General features: G+C 40.2%; 1 long non-coding RNA gene across 1 annotated transcript in view; it reads left to right on the top strand.

Annotated features, from left to right (window-relative positions):
* Positions 1–2095: 2095 nt before the first annotated feature.
* The window catches only part of LOC136794277 (uncharacterized), a 157103-nt gene continuing 133781 nt past the window's right edge, over positions 2096–25417 (top strand). The window contains exons 1-2 of the long non-coding RNA XR_010840827.1: positions 2096–2323; positions 3409–3496. This is a non-coding gene — a long non-coding RNA (uncharacterized lncRNA). The remainder of the gene's footprint in view (positions 2324–3408; positions 3497–25417) is intronic.

The following is a 25417-nucleotide window of genomic DNA, read 5'->3' as shown; positions in this document are numbered from 1 at the left end:
AGTATCTGTCTTTCTCTGTTTGACTTATTTCACTTAGCATAATGCCCTCCAACTCCATCCATGTTGCAACAAATGGCAAAATTGCATTCCTTTTTATGGCTGAGTAGTCTATTCATCTATTGATGGACACCTAAGTTGCTTCCATATCTTGGCAATTGAACACTGGGGTGTATGAATCTTCAAATTAGTGTTTTTGTTTTTTCAGATATATACCCAGGAGTGGAACTGCTGGGGCATATGGTAGTTCTATTTTTAGATTTTTGAGAAGCCTCCATCCTGTTTTCCAGAGTGGCTGCACCAATTTACATTCCCACCAGCAGTGTAGCCGTTTCTCCACATCCTCGACGATATCTGTTATTTGTAGACATTTTTGATGATAGCCATTCTGACAAGTATAAAGTGGTATCTCATTGTGGTTTTGATTTGCATTTCCCTGATGATTAACGATGCTGGCCATCTGATTAGGAAAAAAATTCTTAGGGGACCTTTTCAAAGACTTCCCTTTAACACCTTTATTTATTTATTTATTTTTTGGCTTAAACAGCAAAGTTTTATTTTCTCTCTCTTTTGGAAGCTGAAGTCCAAGATGCTGGCAGAGTTGATTTTTCTTAGATCTCTCTCCTTGGCTTGCAGATGGCCGTCCTAATGCTGCCTTTTCTCATCCTATTTCCTTTGTGCACAGGCGTCCCCTGTTGTGTCTCTCAGTGTTCACATTTCTTCTTCTTTTTTTTGAACATCTTTATTTGAGTATAACTGTTTTACAATAGTGTGTTAGTTTCTCCTTTACAACAAAGTGAATCAGTTATACATATACATATGTTCCCATATCTCTTCCCTCTTGCGTCACCCTCCCTCCCACCCTCCCTATCCCACCCCTCTAGGTGGTCACAAAGCACTGAGCTGATCTCCCTGTGCTATGTGGCAGCTTCCCACTAGCTATCTATTTTACATTTAACACCTTTATTTTTAAGTAACTTCCTTATAGTGCCTCTTCTTTCTAGGATGAGAAACCTTTGTTTTGAAAATCAAGTTAATGTCAGAAGGCTTGTTTTGGTGAGGATGGAATAAGACAAAGCAGATCTCACAGACTTCATTCTAGCCTTGTGGGGAGCTAGAAAGAGCACTAGATGAAAGTAGACAAGTTCTGCCACTGATGGCCTGGTCTTGTCTGGGTCAGTTTCCTCTTCAACATGGTTTCTACAGTTCATACTCATTTGGAATTTTTCATTTAGTATAGTGGGAAGAGCATGTGCTGTGAAGGAGTCCAGGGTTCTTGAAATCCCAGCTCTACTGTTAATGTATATATGACCATAGACAAGTGACCTCAACATCTGCGCCTCAACATCTGAACCTCACTTCTGTAAAATGGGATAATGTTGGCACTCACTTAACAGTTGTTGTAAGGCTTAGATGAGATAGATAGTCCATGCGATGTCTTAAGCGTAGTTTCTTCATACGAGAAGCACTCATTAAATTGTTACTCATATTTGTAAAATGGGATCAGTGACGTCTTCTACTGGGGTTATTATTGGGATCAGATAAGAAAGTACATGTAGACGCTAAGCTTCACGTCTGGCCATGTACCTTCCAATAAAAGTAAGTTCTCTTCCCTTCTCATCCCACTTCCACTTCAGACAATGATATATTTTTCTGGAAACTAGAATGGGCCTCCTTCTTGCTTAAGATAGTTCCAAGAACACAAAACATTTTCTTCTTTTCAAAATTACTTTTTTGCCTTCCATCGAAACTGGTAAGTGATCATTATTGCCCTGATGTTTTAATGACCAGCCTGAAACCCATTCCCTATGATTTTACCTCATTTATTCATCCTTTCCACTCTCATATATTCCTTGTAGTGATTTTGGTCTTAAGTGACTCTGAGTTATTTTATTTGTGGATCTCATCTATGTTATTGAGATCTCCGAAATCCCAAAGACAGTGATGGCTATTCTGATTTTTACCTGTTTCTTCTATCATCTAGTTAGGTGGGTGCTCCTCAACTTTTAAACACGCTACAGGGACTTCCCTGGTGGTTCAGTGGTTAAGAGTCCACCTACCAATGCAGGGGGACACGGGTTCGATCCCTGGTCCGGGAAGATACCACATGCCGCGGAGCAACTGATCCCGTGTGCCGCAACTACTGAGCCTGTGCTCTAGAGCCCGCGAGCCACAACTACTGAAGCCCACGTGCCTAGAGCCCGTGCTCCGCAACAAGAAAAGCCACTGCAGTGAGAAGCCCGAGCACCACAACGAAGAGTAGCCCCTGCTCTCTGCAACTAGAGAAAGCCCGCGCGCAGCAACGAAGAACCAACGCAGCCAAAAAGTAAATAAAGAAACTAATTTAAAAAAATAAACACGCTACATTTTGAAATTTCTTTGATTGCTTTGATAAAAAATGACACTGACAATTCATTTGGCTGTGAATTTGATTCCCTTTAAGCAGAATAAATTTGAATTCTGAACCCCCTAGAGAAGTTCCAGATCAACCCCCTCCTTATGTTTCATTAATTGGAAAATGAAGAGCTTTACAGTACAAAAGCTTCTTTTATTATCATGGGTCTTTTAATATAGGACTAGCACTGATATTATTTACATCTGTATCTGTGACAGAAAAGATGTTACTTGCAAGCTTTTTATTTACTCAGGTATATTTGTTTTGATTGAATATTGTTTCTCCTAATCAGTTTCGGTCAATAAGTTTCATTACCAAAAGCCACTGCCAGTTTATAGTGTATTTTCAAAGAGAGGTTTTGTCTTCACTTATTATAGAATTTGAGTTTTTATTTTCTAAAAGGAAGTTATAGGGAATTCCCTGGCCGTCCAGCGGTTAGGAGTGTGTGTCTCCACTGCAGGGGGCATGGGTTCGATCCCTGGTTAGGGATCTAAGGTCCCACATGCTGCATGGCGCGGCCAAAAAAAAAAAAATTATAGTCATTCCTTCCCTTCTCCCACATTTGTTGTTGTGTTCACTCCTCTCTCTAAAGACTTTTAGGGTCATGACTCTGGCCTCCAGGAATCCCACTAAGATTGACTCTGGTCCCATATGGATTCATTCTTTGATTCTGACACTGTGCTCCCTTCACTCAGCAGTTTCCTGTTGCAAATGGAAAGAAATCTTGTCATCTTGGAATAGATTGTAGTCGACGGCTCTCTGAACAGCTTTCCTCTCCTTCTTTGCTTATGTAAGTCTGTAGACATACTTGCTCTCCAGTAAAGTTCTGTTCTTCTCAACCGCCTCATGACAATAATTTTTAAAAGATTAGATCACTGGCTTTTTCAAATTCCACCTGGGAAAGATTTTGTTCTAATATTATGTTGTTCCCCATCCAAAAAATCAATGGATGCAGCATCAAGAGAAGTCGAAACAAAAGAACTATCTACATTTTCATTTTGTATGTTTTTCTTTAGGTAATTCAAGCTTCTATCAACAATTGAAAGGCTTATGCCATCCTGAACTTTACAGGTCAGCCCAGTCACCAACTGAATGTAGTACCAGGTGAGTTCAGGTAAGATAAACAGAAGAACCACTTAGTCAATCTATTAAATTATGACAATAAAGAGTATTCTTTTAAGCCAGTAAGTTATGCAACAATAGATATTTTATATATGTAAATATAAAAGACATAATTAATAGGCAAAGATGAAAAGTCTTTTTCAATTAAATTAATCTGTATTGAATACCTACTATGTGACCAACCAGAACACAGGCAATTTAAGAGACACATCAAATGAGATAATATATGTGAAGAAAGTCTTTTAGGTAGTAAAGAACTTTTCACATCTAAGGTCATTTGCACTGACATCACTTGTAGTAGCAGGACTAGTTAAGGGAAAATAAGGATGGAAGAGGAATGGAGATGGACTAAAGGAAAATATAGAGACAGATAGGGAGATGGGAGAGGGTCAGAGCAGATAGCAAATGGTGCAAAATTATTATGAAAAAATGGTGAGGAATGGAGAAAGAAGAGAAACTAGGAGAAGAAAAGAATGAGAAATGTGAGAAAATATTGAGGAGGAGAGGGGGACAGCTGCAGATAAAAAACAGGGGAAGGTGTTGAGATGAGCTTGGCAAAAGAGATAAACTACATTTCTCACATCTTGCATTTGTTTTGTGGATTTCAGAAAAAGTGTGTTTTGCCTTTTGAAAATTTTATATTCAAGAAAATTATATGAAATCTAGAAATTTAGGACTATTCTTTTGTACTATTGAGATCATTTTCAAACATTAAAATTTTTTACTTATTTTTTATTGAGATATGTTATATTAGTTTCAGGTGTACAACATAAGATTCAATATTTGTGTAAGTTGCAAAATGATCACCATAAGTCTAGTTAACATCCATCCCTGCACACTGTTACAAAATTTTTTTTTGTAATTAGAACTTTTAAGATCCACTCTTTTAGCAACTTTCAAATATACAATATGATATTATTAACTGTAGTCACCATGCTGTACATTACTTCCTTAGGACTTATTTATTTTATAACTAGAAGTTTGTACCGTCTGACCACCTTCACCCGTCTCATCCACCACCACCCCTACCTCTGGCAACCATTGATCTGTTCTCTGTATAAAATTTAGTTTTTAAAATAAAAGTTCTCATGGGATTTTGGAAGCCTTGTCCACAAGTAAAGATGCTATTTAGAATTTGGAAATTTGCTTTGGAATTTTAATGGTGTTTTATAAATACAAAAGCCTCATTAACTTTGGTGAGTAAATAAATGAATTCACTGGCAAGGCTTCGGAAAACCTCTTTGAAATAAAACTGTTTGGTGACCTTTTCTTTCATCATTGGGAGGTCAAGATTGGTTTATACTCTAATAGAGAAGTCCTTCGTTTGTAACCAGTCTCCTTCCCCTGCCAAATGTGTTCTTTAATTCTGTTGTGACAGTTATTTGCCTATCCTAAACCACCCCATCCCCTTTCCCTTGAGGCTTGATTTTGTCCTGGTGTCACCTTCTCATGAGTGCAGGATAAGTGACAGTCTCTATGGACCCCAGGGAGTGAATTATGATTGGTTTAAGGCAATCATAATAAATTCATTCCCTTCACAGATATTGATTTAGGGATGGGCGCGTGACTAAATCTAACCAATAAGACTTGCTGAGAAATCAATTGGGGAGCCTCTGGAAATTTCCTCGCTAAAAATAATTAAGAGACAGGCGGAAACTCCCCTCCTCTTCTCTACATATTGTTGTGTTTAAAGCTGCCATCTGATGCTGCTGCAGCCATATTTTGACTATACAGGGTGTCACGTGACATACGGAGGATGACAAAACTAAAATATAGAAAGAACCAGGGGCTTTGATATTATTTATCCACTGAATTAAAGAATGCTGCCTTTCCCTATCACAAGTTTTCTTACTGTTTGAGCTACTTCAAATTGGGTATTCTGTGACTTGTATCAACAACATTCTAACAGATATACCTAATGCTTACAGAAAACCAAAGAAGCACATTTTAGTGAAAAACGTTCAATAGTAAATAGAATAACCACAGTCCAGAGTCCTTTGCCTACTCTTTCTACACTTGTGTGAGTTTCTCCCAGAATAGGATTATACACAGCAGCCTTGGGTATAATGGGCAATTATTCTTTGAACTGCATCTCGTTCTGTCGCTACTGTGAGGTGAGCTGAGGCAGCTGAACACTGCTGTGGCAGGTAAGCCCCTGGCTCTAGCCAGAGTTGCAGGGCTACAAATGCAAATGAATAAAGAAAATGTGGTGTATAAACACACACACACACACACACACACACACACACAAAATGGAATACTACTTGGCCATAAAAAAGAATGAAATTTTGCCATTTGTAGCAACATGGATGGACTTGGAGGGCATTATGCTAAGTGAAAAAGGTAAGAGAAGGACAAATACTGTATGATATTACATATGTAGAATCTAAAAAATACAACAAACTAGTGGATATAACAAAAAAGAAGCAGACTCACAGATATAGAGAAAAAACTAGTGGTTACCAGTGGGGAGTGTGGGAAGGAGGAATATAAGGTTAGAGGCTTAAGAAGTACAAACTACTATGTATAAAATAAGCTATAAGGATATATGGTACAACATGGGGACTATAGCCAACATTTAAAAATAACTATAAATGGAGTATAAACTTTAAAAATCATGAATCACTCTGTTGTACACCTGTAACTTATATAATATTGTACATCAACAATACTTCAATAAACATAAATAGATAAAATGTCATAAAATTAAAAATGCAAATGAAAAGGAACACTTGGGAATTTGCTCTGATTTCTTCTTCTACAAAAATAACCTCATAGCATCTGAAAGGTTTGTATGACTCTCGATATTTGTAAGCAGAATCCCAGCCACAAATTGCAGCCTGGGAGTAGTTTTCTAGATCTAGAATATCAGGTTTCAGGTCATAGCAAAACAACATCAAGCCAGATTGGTGAGGCCTCGGCTTTGAGGGAGACACGGTGGAGAGGCTGGTGCAAACTCAGTAGAGCATGACAAATGGGATTTCCCAGAGACGGTCACTGTCTCTGGATACATGTCTGCAATTACTCTTGCTGTGCATGGTTGGTGACCTTAGTCTGAATTATTTACATGATCTCAACGGCACAATGTATGTTTTGAAATGCAATTACTAAAATAGTCCCAGTCTTTGCTGAAAAACGAACTCTTCTTTCTCACCCAGGGCATATTCTGGAGGAACATTTTCTGTTAAAACAATCTTTTAGATTTTTGAATATGAAAAGTTTGAATCTTCTATTAATATGCCCCTCATTTCTTTATAGGAGTTCAGTTCTATGTCCTTATTGAACTCTGTAATTCTATTTGCTAAAGTTGCGTACTATGTACTATGGGCTCAAACATCATTTGTTGATAATAAATGAGGGAGTTACTGAGTGAGGGAACAAGTGGGGGAGTTTGAAACAAAGCATTTATAGAACAGTTTACCTTAATTAATTATTAACTAGCTTGCCCGCAAGCAGCTGAAGTCAGGCCAAATTGCCATTGCATTATTCACCCACTTGGACTTGTACCTGGTGCGATTCCAATCTGAGACAGCATGCATCAGAAGATGTTTTGCTTATCTCCTGGCACTTACTGGAACTCAAAATTAACACAGGAGGAGAGAAGGCACTAGAACTATGTGTCCTAACTGATTGAAGTTTGGGTTTCATAATTATTGAAATGCACAAACTGCTTCAAACAAATGAAGAGAACAAGCTGAAAAACAATTTCTAGCAGATCAAACCCGTACAATTCAATTTCATGTAACTTAACCTTTGTTGGATGCTTACTAATTCCGGGCACCTTATCAGTTTCCTGGGATGCAAAATGTATAAGATCCTGTCTGTTCCACTGAAGATATTTTAACTCAGGAAGACAGATGTAGGCAAGTAACTATAACATAAAGCAAAATGATCATTATAAAATGCTGAGTGAAGATAGATGCAATGTCTTTGGAGCAAAGAGGAACGTTTGGTAAATGCTGGTGAAGAATTAGGAACAGTTTCATGGATGAAAGTGGTGTCTGAATTAGGTCTTTAATGATAAGCAGAATTTTAGGAAGGGGATAAAAGGACATCCCAGGCTCAAAGAATTATATGAGCAAAATTTCCCAAGACATTATAATTTAGAAAGATATTAAATGAGGTCATAATTATAACTCATTCCAGATTTTTTCCTTTGACATGAAGCTGTTAAGAACAGCTTATTCTAAGGTATAAATAACCTCTACCAGAATTGGATAAAATCTGGAATGATTTTTAAAAAACTGACATAATGATTAATAATTCTTACGGTGTTAAGACACCGTAACGAGCTATCATAACCAGAGACCAGTCAGGAAACATTTTAAACAAGCTGAATTTGCCTCATAAGAATATTTTAAAGGCCAATTAAAATATTTTCTTCAGTTGATAGAGTGCTTTCAAAGTTTACCTGTAAATCCTGTAATGTAAACAAAGATGTTCTCGACTGCAGTTGCCTTACGGTCTATCCTTTTCTGATGTTTAGGGCTTGCTTTAATAAGGCATGGTTGGGACATATGTTTTATTACCGAAGTCTCTTGGATTTATCTTCTGACTAATTGGGCTTTGATTTCAGAACAACAGAGAAATACATATTCTCCATATTGTCTTTTCTGTTCCTGCAAACCCCAGAGAACATGCTGTTTGAGTGTGATGGAAATTATCTCACTTTCTCTTTTTATTTTTTTCTTTAATTAATAGTAACCTTTTATTCATTTATTTATTTTTGGCTGTGTCGGGTCTTCGTTTCTGTGCGAGGGCTTTCTCCAGTTGCGGCGAGCAGGGGCCACTCTTCATCGCGGTGCGCGGGCCTCTCTTGTTGCGGAACGCAGGCCCCAGATGCGCAGGCTCAGTAGTTGCGGCTCACGGGCCCAGTTGCTCCGCTGCACGTGGGATCTTCCCGGACCAGGGCTCGGACCCGTGTCCCCTGCATTGGTAGGCGGATTCTCAACCACTGCGCCACCAGGGAAGCCCCACTTTCTCTTGATTTATGGTTGGTGGAGAGTATTTGAGACTGGCATCAGGTTACAGGCTTTGTTTTTTCCTCTTTCAACATTTCCCATTGCAACAGCATGCTCTAGGGTAACAACCCCCCCCACCCCCCCGCAAAGCTTTCCTGGGATTAGATTCCCAGAAGAACCAGTCCTGAAAGTGATAGGTGTGGAAGTGACAGACAGTTGGCCTGCTGGGTCACTGTTCCCAAAATAGTGCCCTCAGAGCATTTTGTTCCAAGCCTCACTCCCCGTCCTCTTCCCTTGGCCTGAAAAGGGCTAAAACTGAACAGGTGAGAAAAACAGAAGAAGAGCCTGAAGGGAAGGAAATAAGGCACTTGAGGAGACTGGGTGGCCATGGGTTGTAGGAAAGAGGGCAAGTTCCCTCTTTCCTACATCCCAAAGGGTTTTTTCCTATCAGCTGTGAGCTCGGTGGCCCACTGAGGAGTAGGATGTGAAGGAGGGATTGTGGAATGCACAAGAGTGGAGGCGTTGTCCCCAAACCCTGCCTCTCGTAGAATCCTTTGTGAGCTGGACAACAGAAAACCTTGCAGCAGGCATGGCAAATAAAAATCACTCATTTAGAGCAGGGGTCCCCAACTTCCGGGGGGGGGTGTGAGTGGGGGGCAAGCGCCCGAAGCTTCATCTGTATTTAGAGCTGCTCCCCGTCACTCGCATGATCGCCTGCAGCTCCGCCTCCTCTCAGGTCAGCGACGACGGCGTTAGGTTCTCCTAGGAGCGTGAACCCTACTGTGAACTGCGCATGCGAGAGATCTAGGCTGCGCGCTCCCGATGAGAATGTAATGCCCGATGATCTGAGCTGGAGCTGAGGCAGTGATGCTAGCGCTGGGCAGCAGCTGCAAAGGCAGATTATCATTAGCAGAGAGGTTCGACTGCACAGAGACCATAATAAATCAATTGCTTGCAGACTCATATCAAAGCCCTATCAAGCTCAGGGCTCCCACTGATTCTACATTATGGTGACTCGTATAATCATTTCATTACATATTCCGATGTAATGATAGAAATAAATTGCACAATAAATGTAATGCGCTTGAATCATCCCGAAACCATCCCCCGGCCCCCTGGGTCCGTGGAAAAAATGTCTTCCACGAAACCGGTCCCTGGTGCCAAAAAGGTTGGGGGCTACTGATTTAGAGTATACTCTAAAGACAAGTTCAGTGCTCAGACAGTAGTTACTCTTGCCTTAGAAGTCCTGCCCCACGGTGCCCAGCATGCTGAATGATAATTTTGATTCATCCAAATTTAATTATTATTCAACCCATTAACCCAAAGGCAGAGGATATTTAGTCCAAATGTGACCCTGGTATGCAATTCATTTAGCAAAAACCATTGCTCACACAAGAAGTCTACTTAGAAACGATTCAGAATCAGAAAGCTTTATAGCTCTGAATTTTTGTCCTTGGAACTGGGCAGCTGTAACTTGAGCAGAATAATTTTAGTACGTGCAGGCATTTTCCACCTAGGACCAGAGAGCCTTACTTCATGGATGTTGTGGAGGAACCTTCAGTTCACTTGGTCTCTCGTTTGAATCATTAGGGTCAAGTGAGAGAGAATAAGAATTTATTCCAATGGGAAATATTTAAATTAGGAAGGGAATAAAAATATCTACAATTATTTTGTATCATCTCCAAGGGAACTCACAAGCTCACTTTAATGATATGCTAGGAAATTTCCATCTGGAATAGAAAACACAATGGAGTCCAAATATGGCTGTCCTAGTGCCCGCATGCGGTGCTATTTGGAGCCAAACCTCATGCTTTGTTTTACTTTGCTAAATGTTCTAGTCGATCCTGACCTTCATTTTGGGGAAGACAACCAGGAGAACTTGGATATGTTTTTGAGCTAAAATATAAGTTCAAATATTATGTTAGCTAACTCACAGCCCAGAATAAAACTTTTGCAACTTTTCAGTTTTTCCTAAATATTTTCACATCACCAGGGGGCAGTGCCAGAAGCTTCAGGTCAGAGATTGGGTCTTGTTCTGGAACTTGGGTGTCCCAGATGGGCTTTAGATAATGGACCTCTGGAGGCATAGCATATCTGCTAGTGGACCAGTCAGGATCCTTGGCAGTGTATAAAATGCAACTGGATCTTACAGCAATGGCGCTCACACTGTCAAGAAATGAGTGGGGGAAGGAACATGACGCACCAGCTTTGGTACCCGTTAGATGTACCAATGTACATTGGTGGTGCCCTAGAAGAGACTTAAGACTGAGTCTGCATCTTCCCTTTCCCCCTACACCTATGTAGGAGTGGATGGTAGGCTGAACATGAGAAGGGTACTTCTCATATGAAAGATGGAACAAGGGAGAGAGCAAGGCCCAAGTACCTCTGAGCTAGGAAGTGGGTGTAGTTGGATGATCTTTTTTTTTTTTTTTGCAGTACACGGGCCTCTCACTGTCGTGGCCTCTCCCGTTGTGGAGCACAGGCTCCGGATGCGCAGGCTCAGCGGCCGTGGCTCACGGGCCCAGCTGCTCGGCGGCATGTGGGATCTTCCCGGACGGGGGCACGAACCTATGTCCCCTGCATTGGCAGGGAGACTCTCAACCACTGTGCCACCAGGGAAGCCCCATGGATGATCTTTTGCTTCCATCAGTCTCCAAAGCATCCCACACCCCCATCGAAGCTTGGTGCATGGGTAACTGAGTGAAACACAGGGTAAGAGAAGTACCTGCTATTTCAGTAGGGGAGTGCCACATGGGAAATGTAATCTAAGGGGAGGTCACCTCTGGATGTGAAAGGACCCTGTCCCTTGGAGATACAATGAGAGACAGATTCTCTTCTTCCCTTTTTCCACACTTTACTGACACCCTGATTGCTTACTCTTCATCCATAAAGGAAGCGTATGGAACAGACAAAAGACAAGCATATTGGAGGCTGGGTGAATAAAAAGGAGGACACTGGGCAGGGCACATAAAGGAGCTGAAGGGACTGAGGGTCCCGGGGAGAGATCATCCCCACCAGCTTGAGACAGGTGGCCATCGGGGGAAGTATCGTGAGCCAATACCAAAGAATCCGTGCGTGTCAAGGAGTAGGGAAGGATAAATTCGAGAAAGGAAAGAAGCCACTTCTGAGCCCGTGAACTGTTGCATATGTACCAGCATTTGTGCATTAGAAGACACGATTTGAATATGTAGCAATGCCTATGTTATATGCTTTTCTAGGCTCTCTGTGTGGTAACAATGGATTACAACAAAGTCATTTCATGATGAATTTTACAACCCTTTTCTTTCATTGTTGAAAGCATGACAACAACTAGCACTATATCATGGCTTTTGTCAGTTCTTTGACAACTACCTTTATTTAATCAGATAGGTTTACATACAGGCTGAAGTCCTGCTGAGTTCTCCTTAGTTCTGGTCACTGCATGCGAATTTCACCAATTTTTCAAGAACATGATGCTTTTTTAAAATCTCATGCTTTTGTTTCAAATCATGGCTCTTTAACTCGTCATTGTTCACATTTCCAGCTTTCTCTAAGTTTTCCTGAAGCTCAAGTGTGAGGAAAATAGAACTCAATGCATTGATATTTCCTTTTGTTTGGAGGTTGATTCTTACCCACATCAGGCATAGTGGGACTTTTCTAGCTCTTCAGATCTGGCCAGTGTCAGCGTTCCTTTTATCACCCACCCAAGAAGTTATGGTGGAAATCTTTTTGGTCAGTTGGACAGACCCCACATTCACTATAACGGGTTTTTGAATGGCAACACCAAATTCAACAATTTGCAAATCTCAGGTTTATTTGTTAGAACTTATTCAAGATAAACAGCACAATTCTTAGGACTAAGAACCCATAATAAGTCAACACAAGATTATAGTTAGCACGTTAATTATCTATTGCTGGCTAATAATATTACCACAAATTTAACAGCTTAAAGCAACATGGACTTATTATTTCACAATTGCTACAGGTCAGGAATCTGGCATGGCTTAGCTGGGTCTTCTAGTCCTCTGTTTACAAGGCTGCCATAAAAGTGTCAGCTGGGGCTGCAGGCTCATCTGAGGCTTCACTGGGGAAGGATTCACTTCCAAGCTGGTGTGGCTGTTGATAGAACTCAGTTCTTTTGACATGTTCCTGGCTGTTGGCTGAAGGCTCCCTCCAGCTCCTCGGCACATGGATCTTCCCAACATAAGTACTTGCTTCCTCAAAGGAAGCCAGCGAAAGAGGTTCCCTGCAAGACAGCTGTTATAATCTTAAGTAGTGTAATCACATATATCCCACCATCTTTGTCACGTTATATTGGCAAGGCCCGGGCCCCACCCACACCCAAGGGGAGGAGTTCACACTATGCATTGAATCCCAGAAGGATACTATGATTGTCAGGTGGACCATGAAAACCAGCTTAGAGCCTCTCTGCCAGTTAGCAATACTTAACAACGAATAATACTCATGGCCAGAATGAGAAGTAAATGTAGCAGTCATTGCACCCTCATGCTTTGCCAAAGCCCATGGGGGAAAAAGGTGGAATTATCATATTACCTGATCCTCAGCTACTCAGGAATGGCCCGCCTGGAATGATGAGCCTGTCCCCCCTCTTCCTTGATGGTCACAACCTACAAGAGACAACATCTATTTGTACCTGCAAGTACTTCTAAGAAGGGCAATTTTGACTAGGGAATCAGCTGCCCTCTGCATTCTCCCCAGCAGATAAATGCAGAGCCCAATTGGCAGCCTGCCAATGGGACTCATTTCTTTATCTTTTAAAGGACTTGTGTAGGGGACTTCCCTGGTGGGGCAGTGGTTAAGAGTCTGCCTGCCAATACAGGGGACACAGGTTCGTGCCCTGGTCCGGGAAGATCCCACATGCCGTGGAGCAACTAAGCCAGTGTGCCACAACTACTGAGCCTGCGCTCTAAAGCCCGTGAGCCACAGCTACTGAGCCCACGTGCCACAACTTCTGAGGCCCATGCGCCTACAGTCCGTGCCCTGTAACAAGAAAAGCCACCGCAATGAGAAGCCCGTGCGCTGCAACAAAGAGTAGCCCCCGCTCACCGCAACTGGAGAAAGCCCACGTGCAGCAACGAAGACCCAAAGTAGCCAAAAATAAAAAATAAAAAAATAGAATAAAAATTAAAAAAAAAATAAAGGACTTGTGTGTTATCTGTGCATGTCCTGATAGAAGATAGATGTGTTAGAGGTTAAAATAGGTTCCATTGTTGCTTCTCTTTCTGTCCCTTACATTTCTTATTTATTCCAATGGGCTTTGCTGATATGATCTTCTTTTACTGCCTGTTGGGCCTCTGCACAAATATTTCCTGCTCAAGTTCTCTCTTGCTCTTAGAAGCTTCAGCCTTACTTTAGAAGTTTTCTATTTAAAGTTAACTTGCTCTAAACTCTCTTTTCCACCCAGTACACATGCATACACAACAACTTGCAAACACGGTGTGTCCTTCTGACATAACTCCCAGGCGTGCATCCTGGACTACATGCTGGGTGTTTCTGTGTGGCTCTCTTGGGTTAGAGCCTTTCAGTAGCAGATTCTAAAACAAGGATTTGAATATAAGTAGTTTATTTGGGAGATGATTCAAGGAAATAGCAGCAGCGAGTGGGGAGGTGAGACAGGAAAGAAAAGAAAACGATCCAAGGGTGTGATATAAAACAGGTTACTGCTCTGTGTGGCAGCAGTTCAGTTCTGTCAGGTGACACTCTAGAACGTGCTTCCAGAGCTGTTGCCCTTGCTCTCACTCCCAGGGCAATGGAGATGGGATTCTTCCGTCTTTGGTTGAGGACTACCTTTGAGGTGTATTAACTCCCTCTCATTTTTGGTGTGTTCCATGTGGTCTAAATGGGCGACAATGGCCAGCGATCACCTTAGGGAGAGAGATTTTGGTGCTTGTAGTTGAAAGCCGTTGGTTTAGAATTTCCTGTCACATCTGCTTAACTGTTTCTCAGTTTGTCCCCTGAAAAGAACATGGTCATTCTCATCACCTCATTTCTTTCTATGTCAACATAGCTCCCCTTCTTAATGCCTCTGTCTGTCAAGCATCACTACTCCTTGGTTATTGAGGCTTGAGTTTACTGGATTATTTTCACTTTTCCAATGAGGAAGCTGCGGCTCAGAAAGTTCAAGTGACTTGCCTAGAGAGGGAAAGGGGCCGATGCAACTTTGCTTGCAGAAGCTCTGACTCTGAGAAAGTCCTTGAACTAATCTAAGGCAACAGGGGTCACACTCTTCTGTGGCATTTCTCTCTGGGCTTCCTGTTTGTGAACTTCCTTTTTCCCCCAAGCTAAAACTGGTGCACTAGCTCTCTCTAATTACGTAGATGGTTTAATCATTCTTCTAAATCTTTGCTGTGCTACTAATTCCAATCCGTTCTGCAACCTCAGAACAAGCACATGCCTTCTTTAGATCTTATTTTTCTCACTCAGTGAATTTTGGGGACCCTTTAAACCCTAACAATCTGAGACAGGTGACAGAGGACTTGCTTTTTATAGTGGGCTAGATACAAAGGAAAAAGTCAGCCTTACTTATTTCCGATAGATTGTGGTTTGTACAACCTGCATAGGTCAAGCAGAAAATATAGTTGACCTTTCCAAATATTCAAGGGCATGTTCTTTGTCTTCTTGTGCAAAGACTTAAAAGTGTGACAGGAATAGCTACTCATGTGACTATCTAGGGCCATAGCAGTAACGGCTTGTGAAACGTAATGTACTAGAGATAGCATCTCCATGAGAGAAGCTGCATTCCTTTCTTCTTGCGTGAGTTCCCAAAGGTTGTCAGAAAGCTGAGGGCAACATTTTTTCTTAGGACAAGCTAAGATACTCAATTTTACCCCAGAGCAAGTATCAAACGATCTGGGAGTGTAAGGAATACACAATGTAGAGATTTTATTTCTAATGAGTAGACTCTGGAAACACATTTGGAAGTCTATCCTGATGTTTCTTTCCCTACCTCAGTCTAGTGGTGTCATTGGGTTGAATTCTCTGTGGTTTGGTTTCAAACTCTTTTCATTCCCATCTTCATCTCTTTCCAATTTGCTGCCCCATTTTATGGTGTACATCTCTCCTTCCAAGTTCTTGCTCCTTTTTATCTTCTTGATTCCTCATCTTTTTTTTTCTTTTTAATTGAAGTATAGTTGATTTACAATGTTGTGTTAGTTTCAGGTGTACAGCAAAGTGATTCAGTTATATATATTCTTTTTCATATTCTTTTCCATTATGGTTTATTACAAGATATTGAATATAGGTCCCTGTGCTTTTCAGTAGGTCCTTGTTGTTTACCTACTTTACATACAGCAGTTTGTTTCCTCATCTTTTATTCAATCTGTTGCAAACTGCCACTGACCCTTACCTCCACTTGTTTTTTTTTTGGTCACACCATGCGGCTTGTGGGATCTTAGTTCCCTGACCGGGATTGAACCCATGTCCTCAGCAGTGAAAGCACAGAGTCCTAACCACTGGACTGCCAGGGAATTCTTTACCTCCATTTAGTTTTATAAAACATGTACATGTGGCAACTGAGGGGGACAGAATGGAGAGAGGCCGGTAAGCCTCTCCAAGCCTGGCTATGTGGTTTTCCTTCAGGGCTTTCTATGCTCCTCCCAAGTATCAAATAATAAATTGAAGAAAATCTTTGTAGAGCAGATGGGGAAGAAGAGTCACCAAGGAAGTAAAGGACTCGGTTGGAGTTATATGACATAGGCAACCAAAAGAACAAGCTTCAGATCAGCTCATTTTTACTGTAATCTTTGATACAATGAGATGACTCTTCCTTCTAGAGGAGGGACTGTAAACTTCAATCCCTGAGCCAAATCCTGCTCACCACCTGTTTTTGTAATTAAAGTTTTTTCAGTCTACAGGTAGGCCCACTTGTTTGCATGTTACCTACTCCTGCTTTCATGTGTTATCACGTGTTATCATGGCAAGCTCAGTTGTTGCAGCAGAGATCCTATGAGCTGTAGAGCCTAAAATATGTACTCTCTGGTCCTTTATAGAAAAGGTTTGCTGATGCCAGAAGGTTATAAAACCTTGCATATCATGGGGTGGATATTTCTCATAATTGGCTCCAGAATATGGTACAAAGCTTAATTAAGGCTTCAGTCTACTTCTCTTGCCTTCAAGAAAGAAAAAGAAAAAAAAAAGACAGGTCAAGATGGCGGAGTAGAAGGACGTGCTCTCACTCACTCCCTCTTGTGAGAACACTGGAATTACAATTAACTGCTGAACAGTCATCAACAGGAAGACACTGGAACTCACCAAAAAATATATCCCACATCCAAAGACAAAGGAGAAGCCACAATGAGATGGTAGGAGGGGCACAATCACAATAAAATCAAATCCCATAACTTCTGGGTGGGTGACTCACAAACTGGAGAACACTTATACCACAGAAGTCCACCCACTGGAGTGAAGCTTCTGAGCCCCATGTCAGACTTCCCAACCTGGGGGTCTGGCAACGGGAGAAGGAATTCCTAGAGAATCAGACTTTGAAGGCTAGTGGGATTTGATTGCAGGACTTCAACAGGACTGGGGGAAACAGAGACTCCACTCTTGGAGGGCACACACAAAGTAGTGTGCACATCGGGACCCAGGGGAAGGAGCAGTGACCCCATAGAGACTGAACCAGACCTACCTGCTAGTGGTGGAGGGTCTCCTGCAGAGGCGGGGGTGGGGGACTGTCGTGTACCGTGGGGACAAAGACACTGACAGCAGAAGTTCTGGGAATTACTCCTTAGCATGTGCTCTCCCAGAGTCCACCCGGGTAGGCTCCAGTGTTGGGTTGCCTCAGGTCAAACAACCAACAGGGAAGGACCCCAGCCCCACTCATCAGCAGACAATCAAATTAAAGTTTTACTGAGCTCTTCCCACCAGAGCAACAGCCAGCTCTACCCACCACCAGTCCCTCCCATCAGGAAACTTGCACAAGCCTCTTAGATAGCCTCATCCACTAGAGGGCAGACAGAAGAAGCAAGAACTACAATCCTGCACACTGTGGAACAAAAACCATATTCGAGGAAAGATAGACAAGATGAAAAAGCAGAGGGCTATGTACCAGATGAAGGAACAAGATAAAACCCCAGAAAAACAACTAAGCCAAGTGGAGATAGGCAACCTTCCAGAAAAAATAAACACAAGGATTAAATGACACAATAGACCATCTAGATTTAACTGATATTTATAGGACATTCCATCCAAAAACAGTAGATTACACTTTCTTCACAAGTGTGCACAGAACATTCTTCAGGATAGATCACATCTTGGGTCACAAATCAAGCCTCAGTAAATTTAAGAAAATTGAAATCATATCAAGCAACTTTTCTGACCACAGCGCTATGAGATTAGAAATCAGTTACAGGGAAAAAAACATAAAAAACACAAACACATGGAGGCTAAACAATACGGTACTAAATAACCAAGAGATCACTGAAGAAATCAAAGAGAAAATCAAAAAATACCCAGAGACAAATTACAATGAAAACACAATGATCCAAAATGTATGGCATACAGCAACAGCAGTTCTAAGAGGGAAGTTTATAGCAATACAAGTCTATTTCAAGAAACAAGAAAAATCTCAAATAAACAATCTAAACTTACATCTAAAGGAACTAGAGAAAGAAGAACAAACAAAACCCAAAGTTAGCAGAAGGATAGAAATCATAAAGATCAGAGGAGAGGTAAATGAAATAGAAGCAAAGAAAAAAATAGAGCAATAAAACTAAAAGCTGGTTCTTTGAGAAGATAAACAAAATTGATAAGCCATTAGCCAGACTCATCAAGGAAAAGAGGGAAGGGACTCAATAAAATTTGAAATGAAAAAGGAGAAGAAATACAAAGCATCCAAGAGACTACTATAAGCAACTCTATGCCAATAAAATGGACAACCTGGAAGAAATGAACAAATTCTTAGAAAGGTATAACATTCCAAGACTGAACCAGGAAGAAATAGAAAATATGAACAGATCAATCACAAATAATGAAATTGAAACTGTGATTTAAAATCTTCCAACAAACAGAAGGCCAGGACCAGATGGCCTCACGGGTGAATTCTATCAAACATTTAGAGAATAGCTAACACCCATCCTTCTCAAACTCTTCCCAAAAAGTGCAGAGGAAGGAACACTCCCAAACTCATTCTATGAGGCCACCATCACCCTGATACCAAAACCAGAAAAAGGTACTACAAAAAAAGAAAATTACAGACCAATATCACTGATGACTATAGATGCAAAAATCCTCAACAAAATACTAGCAAACAGAATCAAAAAACACATCAAAAGGATCATACACCATGATCAAGTGGGATTTATCCCAGGGAAGCAAGGATTCTTCAATATATGCAAATCAAAGAATGTGACACACCATCTTAACAAGGTGAAGAATAAAAACCATATGATCATCTCAATAGATACAGAAAAAGCTTTTGACAAAATTCAACACCCATTTATGATAAAAACTCTCCAGAAAGTGGGCATAGAGGGAACTTACCTCAACATAATAAAGGCCATATATGACAAACCCACAGCAAATATCATTCCCAATCATGAAAAACTGAAAGCATTTCCTCTAAGATCAGGAACAAGACAAGGATGTCCACTCTCACCACTATTATCCAACACAGTTTTGGAAGTCCTAGCCATGGCAATCAGAGAAGAAAAAGGAATTCAAATTGGAAAAGAAGAAGTAAAACTGTCACTGTTTGCAGATGACATGGTACTATACATAGAGAATCCTAAAGATGTCACCAGAAAACTACTAGACCTAATCAATGAATTTGGTAAAGTTGCAGGATACAAAATTAATGCACAGAAATCTCTTGCATTCCTTTATACTAATGATGAAAAATCTGAAAGAGAAATTAAGGAAACACTCCCATTTACCACTGCAACAAAAAGAATAAAATACCTAGGAATAAATCTACCTAGGGAGACAAAAGACCTGTCTGTAGAAAACTATAAGACACTGATGAAAGAAATTATAGATGATACCAACAGAGGGAGAGGTATACCATGTTCTTGGATTGGAAGAATCAATATTGTGAAAATGACTATACTACCCAAAGCAATCTACAGATTCAATGCAATCCCTATCAAATTACCAATGGTATGTTTTACAGAACTAGAACAAAAAAATCTTAAAATTTTGTATGGAGACACAAAAGACCCCGAATAGCCAATGCAGTCTTGAGGGAAAAAAGCAGAGTTGGAGGAATCAGGCTCCCTGACTTCAGACTATACTATAAAGCTACAGTGATCAAGACAGTATTGTAGCGGCACAAAAACAGAAATATAGATCAATGGAACAAGATAGAAAGCCTAGAGATAAACCCACGCACCTGTGGTCAACTGATCTATGACAAAGGAGGCAAGTATATACAATGGAGAAAAGACAGTCTCTTCAATAAGTGGTGCTGGGAAAACTGGATAGCTATATGTAAAAGAATGAAATTGGAACACTCCCTATCACCACACACAAAAATAAACTCAAAATAGATTAGAGACCTAAATGTAAGACTGAACACTATAAAACTATTAGAGGAAAACATAGGAAGAACACTCTTTGACATAAATCATAGCAAGATCTTTTTTGATCCACGTCCTAGAGAGAGGGAAATAAAAACAAAAATAAACAAATGAGACCTAATGGAATTTAAAAGCTTTTGCACAGCAAAGGAAACCATAAACAAGATGAAAAGACAACCCTCAGAATGGGAGAAGATATTTGCAGACAAATCAATGGACAAAGAATAAATATCCAAAATATATAAACAGCTCATGCAGCTCAATATTTAAAAAACAAACAACCCCATCCAAAAATGAGCAGAAGACCTAAAGAGACATTTCTCCAAAGAAAACATACAGATGGTCATTTCTCCAAAGAAGACATACACATGAAAATCTGCTCAACATCACTAATTATTAGAGAAATGCTAATCAAAACTATAAATAGGTATCACCTCACACCAATTAGAGTAGGCATCACCAGAAAATCTACAAACAACAAATGCTGGAGAGGGTGTGGAGAAAAGGGAATCCTCTTGAACTGTTGGTGGGAATGTAAATTGATAGAACTACTATGGAGAACAGTATGGAGGTTCTTTAAAAAACGAAAAATAGAACTACCATATGACCCAGAAATCCCACTACTGGGCACATACCCAGCAAAAACCATAATTCAAAAAGACACATGCACCCCAATGTTCACTGCAGCAGTATTACAATAGCCAGGTCATAGAATTAATCTAAGTGCCCATCAACAGATGAATGGATAAAGAAGATGTGGTACATATATATAGTGGAATATTACTCAGCCATAAAAAGGAACAAAACTGGGTCATTTGTAGAGACGTGGATGGATCTAGAGATTATCACACAGAGTGAAGTAAGTCAGAAAGAGAAAACAAATATCGTATATTATGCATATATGTGAAACCTAGAAAAATGGTACAGATTAACTGGTTTGCAGGGCAGAAGTTGAGACACAGATGTAGAGAACAAACGTATGAACACCAAGGAAGGAAAGTGGCATGGTGTCGGAGTGGTGGTGTGATGAACTGGGAGACTGGGATTGACATGTATGCACTGATGTGTATAAAATGGTTGACTAATATGAACCTGCTGTATAAAAAACAGCAAACAAACAAACAAACTAACAAACTAAACCCTCAGAGGCCTCAAGATGGCAGCTGCAGAGTGCAGGACCCATCTGAGCACAGGGTCCCATGCAAATGCACAGGTTGTGTCCAGGAAGCTTGCCTTGATCCTGGGACTTTGGAGTGCAAAACAACATCACAGGTCACTTATTCATAGATGATGACTGTTGCAGTTTGAAAACTGGCTACGCCACACTTCTCAGTTGAGTACCTGGAGTAAGCATGTAGCCAACTTTGGCAGCCATTGAGAGGGGCTCCACCTGGAGTGCATGCTTCTCCGACTTGGCATGACTTGCTGCACTGTGCACTTTCTGGATCTAAAGAGCATGTCTGGATCCACAGGCCACTCGGCTCTAGTCTCCTCTCAGCTCTCCCCAGTACATGCGAATTATTTTTAGGTGACCTGTGGTGGAGAGGTTTGGCTTGTAATTTTCATGCCTGAGCTTTGAGTTTCACAGGAAATGTTTGAAAGAATTTAATATTGATACAATGCAACACGCACGTATTAACAAGGGCACGTTGGTTTTGTTCTTGTTGTCTAACCATTAGGAAATTCTATTCTTAGTCTTTTTCTCTTCTCCCTGCTCTTTATCAATTCAATCTTCTCCACCTTCACAATTCTCTTTTGCCAATTTCTGAGCCTCTCGCTGACACAAATTTCCTTTCCCTCATCTGCTGCCAACCCCTCTGGTTCTCTATGATGAATGAATTCTTGTTGTTGCCAATTTCCTTTCAGTATTTCCAAACTCTTTTCTTCTTTGCTCTGATCAGATTCTCCTCTGAATTTTTAGACCTGGAATCTAAGTACTGACTTTCTCCATTTGTCCCACTGAACTGATAACACAATGCAACTCATATTTAATCATTGCTCCTGCCTTCCCTGTCCCTGTCATTTCTTTCATTTTCTAGACCTTCTCTTCAAACTTCCATCTTCACTGGATGGCTGAAGTATCAAGAAATAAGTGACCAGCCAGTCTGAATTCCCTAGTTCATTCATTTTTTGTCTTCATTGTACTTATGCTCCCAACCTCTTAGAAACTTACTTAGTTTATATATCCAACACTCCCATACTGTTGAGAGCAAAAGCATCCACTAGACTCTTCTGCCTTAAGTTAAAAAAAAAAAAAACTGAGCACATGGTATATGCAAGATTTACTTGCACTGGAAGGCGCTATGAGGAAGAGATTGGAAGTTAAAACACATAGTGGTTTAATCACCAGGTGGTGCTAATGGCAAAGGTCAGCTTCGTTATGGTGTTAGGTGGTCCCAGGGTGGGCAGGTGCCCAGTGCATAGGAAATGCATGATTGAACAATACATCTGTTGCTTGGAATAATTAGGTAAAACACTATGGGCATTGGTAATGAATCAAATGCCAAATTTGCTTTGTGTCCTCTTGAGTTATGGACAATATTCCTGTAAATTGTGCCAATGATCAGAAATTACTTGATTTCTTTTTCTTTTTTTAAAAAAATATCTTAATTGGAGTATAATTGCTTTATAATGGTGTGTTAGTTTCTGCTTTATAACAAAGTGAATCAGCTATACATATATCCCGATATCTCTTCTCTCTTGTGTCTCCCTCCCTCCCTCTCTATCTGACCCCTCTAGGTGGTCATGAAGCACCTAGCTGATCTCCCTGTGCTATGCAAGTGCTTCCCACTACCTATCGATTTTACATTCGGTAGTGTATATATGTCCATGCCACTCTCTCACTTAGTCCCAGCTTATGCTTCCCCCTCCCTGTGTCCTCAAGTCCACTCTCTACATCTGTGTCTTTATTCTTGTCCTGCCCCTAGGTTCTTCATAACCATTTTTTTTCTTTTTAGATTCCATATATATGTGTTAGCATACAGTATTTGTTTTTCTCTTTCTGATTTACTTCACTCTGTATGATAGACTCTAGGTCCATCAACCTCACTACAAATAACTCAATTTCGTTTCTTTTTATAGCTCAGTAATATTCCATTGGATATATGTGCCACATCTTTTTTATCCATTCTTCTGTCGATGGACACTTAGGTTGCTTCCATGTCTTGGCTATTGTAAATAGAGCTGCAGTTAATATTTTGGTACATGACTCTTTGGATTATGGTTTTCTCAGGGTATATGCCCAGGAGTGGGATTGCTGGGTCATATGGTAGTTCTAGTTTTTGTTTTTTAAGGAAACTCCATACTGTCCTCCATAGTGGCTGTATCAATTTGCATTCCAACCAACAATGCAAAGGGTTCCCTTTTCTCCACACCCTCTCCAGCATTTATTGTTTGTAGATTTTTGATGATGGCCATTCTGACTGGTGTGAGGTGATACCTCATTGTAGTTTTGATTTGCATTTCTCTAATGATTAGTGATGTTGAGCATCCTTTCATGTGTTTGTTGGCAATCTGTGTATCTTCTTTGGAGAAATGTCTATTTAGGTCTTCTGCCCATTTTTGGATTGGGTTGTTTGTGTTTCTGATATTGAACTGCATGAGCTGTTTGTAAATTTTGGAGATTAATCCTTTGTCAGTTGCTTCATTTGCAAATATTTTCCCCTTATTCTGAGGGCTGTCTTTTCGTCTTGTTTATGTTTTCCTTTGCTCTGCAAAAGCTTTTAAGTTTCATTAGGTCCCATTTGTTTATTTTTGTTTTTATTTCCATTTTTCTAGGATGTAGGTTAAAAAGGATCTTGCTCTGATTTATGTCATAGTGTTCTGCCTATGTTTTCCTATAAGAGTTTTATAGTGCCTGGCCTTACATTTAGGTCTTTAATCCATTTTGAGTTTATTTTAGTGTATGGTGTTAGTTAGTGTTCTAATTTCATTCTTTTAGCTATACAGTTTTCCCAGCACCACTTATTGAAGAGGTTGTCTTTTCTCCATTGTATATTCTTGCCTCCTTTTTCAAAAATTAGGTGACCAAATGTGCGTGGGTTTATCTCTGGGTTTTCTATATTGTTCCACTGATCTATAATTCTGTTTTTGTGCCAGTACCATGCTGTCTTGATTACTGTAGCTTTGTAGTATAGTCTGAAGTCAAGGAGCCTGCTTCCTCAAGCCCCATTTTTCTTTCTCAAGGTTGCTTTGACTATTTGGGGTCTTTTGTGTTTCCATAGAAACTGTGAAATTTTTTGTTCTAGTTCTGTGAAAAATGCCACTGACAGTTTGATAGGGATTGCATTGAATCTGTAGATTACTTTGGGTAGTATAGTCGTTTTCATAATGTTGATTCTTCCAATCCAAGAATATGGTATATCTATCCATCTGTTGGTATCATCTTTATTTTCTTTCATCAGTGTCTTATAGTTTTCTGAATACAGGTCTTTCGTCTCCTTAGGTAAGTTTATTCCTAGCTATTTTATTCTTTTTTTGCAGTGGTAAACTGAAGTGTTTCCTTAATTTATCTTTCAGATTTTTAAGCATTAGTGTATAGGTGTGCAAGAGATTTCTGTGCATTAATTTTGTATCCTGCTACTTTACCAAATTCATTGATTAGCTCTAGTAGTTTTCTATTTGCCTCTTTAGGATTCTCTATGTATAGGATCCTGTCATCTGCAAAGAGTGACAGTTTTACTTCTTCTTTTCCAATTTGGATTGCTTTTATTCTTTTTCTTCTCTGATTTCTGTGGCTAAAACTTCCAAAACTATGTTGAATAATAGTGGACATCCTTGTCTTATTCTTGATCTTAGAGGAAATGGTTTCAGTTTTTCACCATTGAGGATGATGTTGGCTGTGGGTTTGTCATATATGGCCTTTATCATGTTGAAGTACGTTCCCTCTATGCCTACTTTCTTGAGGGATTTTTATCATAAGTAGGTGTTGAATTTTGTGGAAAGCTTTTTCTGCATCTATTGAGATGATCATATGGTTTTTCCCCTTCAATTTGTTAGTATGGTATATCACATTGATTGATTTGTGTATATTGAAGAACTCTTGCATTCCTGGGATATTCCCTACCTGATCTTTTAAATGTGCTGTTGGATTCTGTTTGCTAGTATTTTCTTGAGGATATTTGCATCTATGTTCATCAGTGATATTGTCCTGTAGTTTTCTTTCTTTGTGACATCTTTGTCTGGTTTTGGTATCAGAGTGATGGTGGCCTCATAGAATGAGTTTGGAAGTGTTCCTCCCTCTGCTATATTTTGGAAGAGTTTGAGAAGGATAAGCGTTAGCTCTTCTCTAAATGTTTGAAAGAATTTGCCTGTGAAGCCATCTGGTCCTGGACTTTAGTTTGTTGGAAGATTTTTAATCACAGTCTCAATTTCAGTGCTTGTGATTGGCCTGTTCATATTTTCTACTTTTTCCTGGTTCAGTCTCAGAA

This window comes from Kogia breviceps, chromosome 5 (genome assembly GCF_026419965.1).
Source record: "Kogia breviceps isolate mKogBre1 chromosome 5, mKogBre1 haplotype 1, whole genome shotgun sequence".
Taxonomy (NCBI): Eukaryota; Metazoa; Chordata; class Mammalia; order Artiodactyla; family Physeteridae; genus Kogia; species Kogia breviceps.
The sequence above is the reverse complement of the archived record's forward strand: the minus strand, read 5'-3'. Positions and strand labels throughout refer to the sequence as shown.